We start from the raw sequence: 8,259 nt of genomic DNA, 5'->3' as shown, positions 1-8,259 counted from the left end.
GATTAAACTTAATTTTTACTAACTAAAATTAATTTAAATTAATTAGATTGATTAATATAATTTTATTTAAAATACTATATTCTTACAATTAATATAGAATCCAACACTTATATCATTAAAAAAAAAATTGTGCGACAGTGGAATTCTTTGGCAGTGTTTATTGTCTTTTTTATTCGAAGGGTTGTATTTTTATTTCATGACTATTAAACCTTTCCCTTGAAGTCCTTATTGTTGCTATATTTTTATTCAATTGTTTATTTGTTTTATTGTAATATGCAAATATCTTATCCTTTGATTATGTTTTGTCATCTCATATATGATATAAGTGTTTAGATTTTATTATATATATATAGATATATATATATAAAACTTTAATTTAAGTGGGTTGTGGTGGTAAAGATGTCCAAACATGCTAACCAATTTACAAAAATATAAGTTGCTTATAAAGTTATTATTACCATTTTATTATAATATGATAAAGTAAATGTTAAAAAAATTATCATAAAGAAAGATTTAATTGTCATGATTTAATTCAATATTAAAATGTATAATACTCAAAATCTCATTTCACCTTTTTAGTCCAATATGTAAAATCAAGTTTATTAAGTCACTTTCAATTGTCATATCCTCTTTAGTCACTCCATTAATATTTCTATTATTGCAAATCAGACAGCAAAAGTCATTTGAAAAAACACAAAACATATCGAATAACTAGTCAGAAATCATTATCCATCAGTGTATGCTAATTTGTCTTAGCCTTGTTCTCTTTGATTTTTAAAAATCCATTCCAAATTAATTTTCTAATGAATCACTTCTCAAAATACATCATTCATTTTATTACCAAATATTAAAATACCTTCTATTTAAATTATTATTTTTATTTTATTCAATATCAATACCTTTTAAGTCTTTTTACCAAAAATAATCATCACTCCTCAAAAATCATCAACAATCATTACCTTTCCCTCTCTAAGTTTTTCAAAAATCCCCAAACAAGGCCTAAGTATAAATTTTCTACCGGTTGATTGACTAATGCCTGATTATTTTTTATAATTTAAATAAATAATTATTTAATAACCAAATTATTTAAATAATTAATGTTATTTTTAACTAAAATATTTAATAAATTAATATATATAATAAAATATATGATTTTTTTGCAATAACTTAAATTCAAAATATATTTCATTTAGGTCGAGATCGAATTCGAGTTATTTTAAATGGTAAAATTATTATTATTATTATTAAGGTGAAACAAGTAAATTCAGTATATAGGTAAGATGATGCATAAGTCGAGCGATCAAACCGACTTGATCATAAACCGATATCGGAATCCCTGCCATTATCGCTTCTCAAGAACAAAGCTTCCTAAACCGGCAGATTCATAGCCACACACCAGCAAACAGATCACCGTCTGCCCCACCACAAACCTCCTCATCAGGATCCCGCCGAACCAGACCGAACAGATTCAACATTGCCAACGTGGACACGACCGTGAATCATGATCGATCACTCCCGAATTCCATAATCTCTTTCCTCGTACCTCTTCTTCAGATCCTCGTCCATTACTTTCGTCGTAATCGCAAAAGCAGTCTCTGAAAACCCTACTCGTCCTGCCGATTCGTGTCCACCAATGACGGAACGGCGTACGGACGTCACGTTATTCGTATCAGCCATATCCGTTGAGCGTTGATGCCACCCCTTGATCGTATCTCCGCATGTCAAAGCTTCGTATACACTGCAAACGTTTCTCGCAAGATAAACGTACGCGAACGGGAAGAACCAGAGACTTGTTGGCTGAAACATTTCGTTGAACAGGTAATTAGCATTGTTAAAAACCTTTCAATTCTGTAAAAAAACATGATTACCTGTGGGAATAAGGAAATTCCATGGAGTAGAGCGATGGAAGGGATGATTGTATAATATAGGCAAGGTAATGATAGAGGAGCCCAAAGAAGGTATAAACAGTAACCCATTTGAGCTCCAAACTTAATCTTGCCATGGCCGTATATGAATGGACAGTATTTGGAGAAGAAGATCTGTGATAAACCTTCGCACCACCTCTTTTGCTGAACCAGACACTGATCTAAGGTTGTCGGAGCTATTCCACAAATGATTCTCTTCTCTCTGGATAGTAGTAAATGGATTTCCATCCTCGACATTGAATTGACAAACCTGTTATTACATCTTCAACTGCACACCCATACATCAATCCCATCTGCAGATTATAGAATCATAGTAAGTAATTTGCGGTTAATAGAATGTTAGGAGAAACCAGACCTGTTTTCCCCATTGAGAACCATCTTCATAGCTGCAATTTGCTACGATTTTCGCAGCCTCTTCCAATTCATGGATGTTAGATTTCTGGGTTTTTTCAACACTCTTCAATTCTGTCTTAACATATTTGCTTCCACAGAGGCTGATTCTCCTATGAAAGCATCCTGTTCCACAGTACAAAGCTGAATCATACCCACCCATTCCTGCAAGCTCGATCTTATTGATTGGATTGATAGAGTTTCCATAAATATCATTCTTGGTAATATTAATAAAAGACTGCGGGTGCTGAACAAAGCCTATTGTATGGCCTTGCTCATCGTCCATGAAGAAGCATAAAGCTTCCAAGATTGCGTTTGAATCGTTTGAGTACATATCGCAGTCCACGTTTAGAATTATCGGGGCATTGCTTATAACAGATGAAACTCTTATCAACGCATTCATCGATCCTGCTTTGAAATTATGATGATTCAGGCTTCTTCTCTCTTGCCAAGTAAACCAATCTGGGAACCTCACCTTCTTCATCATCCAGGTCCAATAAAATCTGAAACCAGATCAATCAACAAAGTAAGAGAGTTTGTTTACTAAACTAATTAAATCTTTAGAGCTCTTATTATACCTGCACAATGGATGGATGATTCTGTTTTGACATTTCAGAGTTCCACTCTAAGAACCCTTTGTGCTTATGATCTCTTAAATACTTAGGAACACTTCCTTGTTTGGTTACCTCGTCTATTCGAACCTTCATTTCTTCGTATAGTTTCTGTAGATAGTACTAATGATTATTGTTTATTTCTCATAGGGACAAAAACTAACTAACTAAACTACCTTTAAAGACCGCCACTGATCGGAAAAGGGGCTGCCCTCGTCGACTGGAGCCGAGCTCTGATCAAAGTAAGCTTGAGGAGACCTTGGCTCGACATGAAACCGTTTACAAAAGGGTACCCACAGTTTGGAGAATTTGTATGCTTCAACCATAGCATAGTAAGTCAAATCGGATCCACCGTCGTCGGACAAATAAACGGTGAATTTCTCCGGCGGATAGTTGTAAGACATAGCTGATAAGACTGTGTTGATAACTAAGAAGGCGGTTCTAGCTTAGGATCGGCTGTACAGATAAATACATCTACGTTTGGTAACTTATCCTCGTATCTATGAAGGAGTCGGTTCTTGAAAGGGAAGCGGTGGACGACATTCCAACGGGCAGATTGAGTTATGATCCAGAAAAATGAAAAACAGAGTTCGGAGATGAACATGCCAATCCAAGTCCATCTTCCTGGCTCGCCGGATTCCGGTAGATGTAACAACCGGTAAAAGCATATGAAGAAAATACCCGCCAATATAGAAGATATAAACCCTCTGTAAATTACTCTTCCTTTTGCTTTTCTTGTCTCAAACAGAGGCCCTTCTTCTTCTCCGACGATACCGCCGTCGCCGCCGCCATTTTTTCTGATCATATCTGTCTCTCCGGTCGTCTGAAACTCACCACAGTCACTCTTTCTTCAACTTTCGTTTATTTTATGTAGTGGTTTAAACAAATAGCCAGTCTATTATAATAATAATAATTATTATTATTATTGTTTTCTTAGAATGTTGACCACTTTTGCCTTTAGTGGGGTAGAAACTTATTTATTTAATTATTATTATTATATAACATAATGTCTATCTTACATGAAATAATTAAATCAATTTGTAAAGTTGTCATCTATCAAATTTTTTATACAGTTTTTCATTACTTTTTATTATTTAATTTATTATTTTAATCATACTATTTTTAAAAGTAATTGTGAGGATTATCTTCAAAGGTAATAATTCAAACTAATATATTTTGACAAAATTTATTTATTTTTTTAATATTGTATATATTTAAACTATATATATAAAAAATGACGATCGTGAGAGACGGTCAAGACGTGCTATTTTCATCTAGGTGACGACTTTATCCAACGTTCAATCCAACCAGATAAATCATCTTTAGCAAAAGAAAGGAAAAAAAATACAAGATAAATTATCTAAAAAAATATAAAATAAAGGAAGTAACCACTCACATCCCGTGGATCCCACCCTAAGCCAACCAAACAATATGATTATAATTTATTTCTGGATAGGTATGGTTAGGCCGTGAACTGTTCATGGTTAGGCCGTAAACTGTTCGGTCGTTTTATAGACCGAAACGTACAATCAAATCATCAAATCGTTGACATCGATTTGCCTAAATTATAAATCGTCGGTTTCGGTATATTAGTCGGTTCGGTTTTATCGGTTTATTCGGTTCGATCGGTTTTAGATATAAATTTTAAAAAAAACAGCTAAATTTAAAAAAATTAATTTTATTAATCTATTTTAAATTAAAAAAATCAACCTAATTTATTAGTCTAAAATACAAACGGTGAGATAATCAATAAGAAATAACAATAAACATTAAAATTATAAAACAAAATCTCACATGAGGCACTCAAATACAATAATGATATATCACAATCGGTTCTTTAGAAGGAAGATAACTTAGATAAAACTTCCTCTTCCTGTTGAACTTCTTCAAGCGCATATTGAAATCAAGATTTTCACATTCTAGAAATTAAATCTGAAGACTTTTTCATATAGCGGGTAAAATAAACTCTTAAGAATGGAATGGAGCAACAGTTAATGCCCAATAGATGAAGGAAGCCAAAGACATAGATTCACTAGGTTGATCTCCCGATCTGCAGCGTCGAAGAAACACGATGAGAGTGAAGGAAGGATCTGTAGAGCTCCATTTAACATTAAATACAACAAATCGGTTCGGTCGGTGGCATGGCACGGTTCGCAACTAAAGAACCAATTAACCAAAACGGATGGGTTCGGTTCACACTATTTTAGACCGGACGATTTTCGGTTTGACCGGTTCAGCTGTATGCGGTTTGGTTAGTTCCGATTCGATCGGTTCCCACGATTCGATCGGTTTACTTACATGCCTAGATAGGGTAATATTTAAAAAAAAAACCTAGAGTAAAAAATTAATTATAGATGATATTTAGAGAATGAAATAAATTTTTTATTTATAAAAATTGATATATAAATAATAATTTAAAATAAAATATTTTAGTATTTTAGTTATTAAATTTATTGATGCGAGAATGAAAAAAAAAAAGAAATAATATTTAAATTATTGAAATAACTCAAACAAACAAAAACTATTATCATGCATGTTAATGTTAATGAAAGACATCAGGTTTTGATTTCAAATGGTTACCATTAAGAGTTTAAAATTTAAACTAACAAGAATGTTCATATCACATATATTGTCTTATCTTGTAAATTAAAATTTTCAGGATGGATTCTTACTAAAAACGTTGATGGCGGTGAGTCGTCTTAATCTTCTTGGTAAACGCAAACAAGTATTCCTGTAGGAAGGAAATATTACGCGTTAACAAATTATTGATAATTTTTATGTGGGACATTGTTATAATTTGTTCGTAAGACATTCATGCTAGTTTCGTATGATTTAGGTTGAAAGTCAAAATTTGCATCCAATATTCCGTTATTTAAATAGAGCGTTATTTACGTTTAAATTTTTACGGATGATATGTACATGAAAAAAAAATTTATTATGTCAAGTCGTGTATGCTAAAAGGAGGTGAAATCAACGACTCACTTACTTTTGCATTGTCGGGGTGAGTGATATTTGGAGTCTCTTGTAGAGTATAATTGAGATTCATTGAGTATTTTTTGAAAAACTTAAATTGAAGAGACTATATGATACAAGCAAGGGCGAATCCATATTTTTTCACTGGACTATAAAGATTATATGTATTACACTATTACGGGTAACAAGTAAACATATTAAGCATATTAATCAAACTCATCCACGAATACCCCTACTAAAATAAAATAAAATGAATATAAAAAATCTAAAAAGTGATGGGAGTATCCAATTTAAATAGTAAATTTATATATTTAAAATTTTATCTCGTATTATTAAAAATATAAAAATAAGACAAAAGAAAATTTATAAAATTTAATAAATTTTAACATATTGTAACCCCTGGGAATAGGCTTCCCTTCGTAGCTTAGCACGTGTCGTGGACACATGGCAATATGGGGAAATACATCGTGGGGTGGCTCGAGGTTCGATGCGTTTCAACATTGGTTTGCATGTTAAGCTTCTTTTAAAAGAAAATATTATTTCAAAAGATTTTTAAAATAATGCATGAGAGCTCTTGGAACTAATTATGTAAAAATAATTAATTTTTGTTTAAACTTTAATAATTTGGGAGTCAAATAATAATTTGGCAAAAATGCGGTTTAAATTAATTAAACATAACTAATTTAAAAGATTATTTATTTGAAAATTAGAGTCGCCAAATTATTTTATGAAAATCAATTAAATGATACGTGTATAAATATATTTATACCAAAATTTTTGTAAGGGGTCTGTGACTTGATTACACTCCGAAAAGGAATTTCGCGCTATGTCATCTACGCCCGTCAAAGCACGATATTTATTTTAAAAATAAAATACTCTAGCTATTACAACATTTATTTATAACATTTATTTTCTTTCATTAGTAGTCCGGGGTTCTAAATTGCGTAAATAATTGTACAAAATTATTTAAAATGGCGTGTCTGCGATTGCATTGATATATAACTAATTAAAAACCCTGAAAAATATCAGAAAATGTGTTAGAATTTTTTAAATAAATTCCAAATAAGACCTTAGTCAAAATAATTATTTATGAAGTATCTAGAAAATATTAAAATATTATTTTTTTACCTTTCGGGATTATTTGAAAATGGATTCGGGTTCTAAAATTACAAAAATAATTTTGGATTTTGAAAAGTGGAACCAAACATGCCTTAGAACCCAAGTCCTAGGGTCTAGGTTCGGTTTGGTGGATTTGGGCTTGGATGAACTTGGTCTAAACCGGGGTGGTTTGGACTAGGGCTCGGGCGCATGGGTCAAGGGACTAGAGGGCTCGGTCCTGGGTTCAGGAGGCTTGGTCCCAAACTCAGAATACTTAGTCTTAGGCCTGGAAGGTCGGTCTCAAGTCAAGTTCATCGGTCTTGGTCCTCGGTCCTAGAGTTAAGTAGTTCTCAATCCTAGGGTTAAAGGTATTCGTTTCTAGGTTAGGATGGAACTTAGTCCTAGGGTTATAGGTATTTGGTCCTAGGTTATGATGGAACTCGGTTCTAATTAAAAACATCGATCCTAGATTAAGAGAGGGCTCGGTCCTAGGCTAAGAGAGGGCTTAGTCCTAGGTTAAACAAACTCGGTCGGGTTTCTCGGTCCTAGGTATTGGGTATCGGTCCCAAGGACCGGTCCTTCTTCAAGAACACTGGTCGTCATCCTCGGTCCTAGTTCAAGAACATCGGTCCTCGATCTCGGTCCTAACTCAAGAACACTGGTCATTGGTCTCGGTTCGGACCGAAGATTTTCGGTCCTATTTCTCGAACCCGGTCTTATAGGACTCGTTCCTAGGACCGAGTGTTCTTCATTTGATATGAAGAAATTACAGAAGCCATAACTTTTGATTCAGATCATGGAATCATGATCTGTAAGCTACAATTAGTTCTTATGATTATGAAAAACAAAAGCCCTAACACAAATCATGATTATTGGATCTTTACAAAGATCAATTTCTAAAAACTATTTTTCTGTCAAAATTAGGGATCATTCAAATTAGGCCAATTAAATGCTTGATTTTTTATTTCATTAGCTTTAAAATGATGAACATGGTTGAACACAACCAAAACAAGAACATCATTAAAACGATTTTTAAAGATTGAATCAAAATCCAAAATTTTCAAAAACACAGTTTGATCAATCATGATCAAAACATTGTTACAGTCATTGAGAATTCATCCCAACATGTTTACAAACATGGTTTAGATGATATTTGAATCAAAAAAATCCAAATTAAACTTAAGAACACAAATTTTACAAAATTCAGTTTTTCAAGCTTAATTTTTCAAAATTTTTGATTCAGGTTGATTTGATCTGATTCC

The 8,259-nt window shown here is 32.7% G+C and overlaps 1 pseudogene; it reads right to left on the bottom strand.

The window, feature by feature from the left end:
• Positions 1 to 1,314: 1,314 nt before the first annotated feature.
• Positions 1,315 to 3,778, bottom strand: LOC124939545 (annotated as a pseudogene).
• Between the last annotated feature and the right edge of the window lie 4,481 nt (positions 3,779 to 8,259).

The sequence above is a fragment of the Impatiens glandulifera genome, chromosome 5 (genome assembly GCF_907164915.1).
Source record: "Impatiens glandulifera chromosome 5, dImpGla2.1, whole genome shotgun sequence".
Classification (NCBI taxonomy): Eukaryota; Viridiplantae; Streptophyta; class Magnoliopsida; order Ericales; family Balsaminaceae; genus Impatiens; species Impatiens glandulifera.
This window is presented reverse-complemented; position numbering and strand designations above follow the sequence as displayed.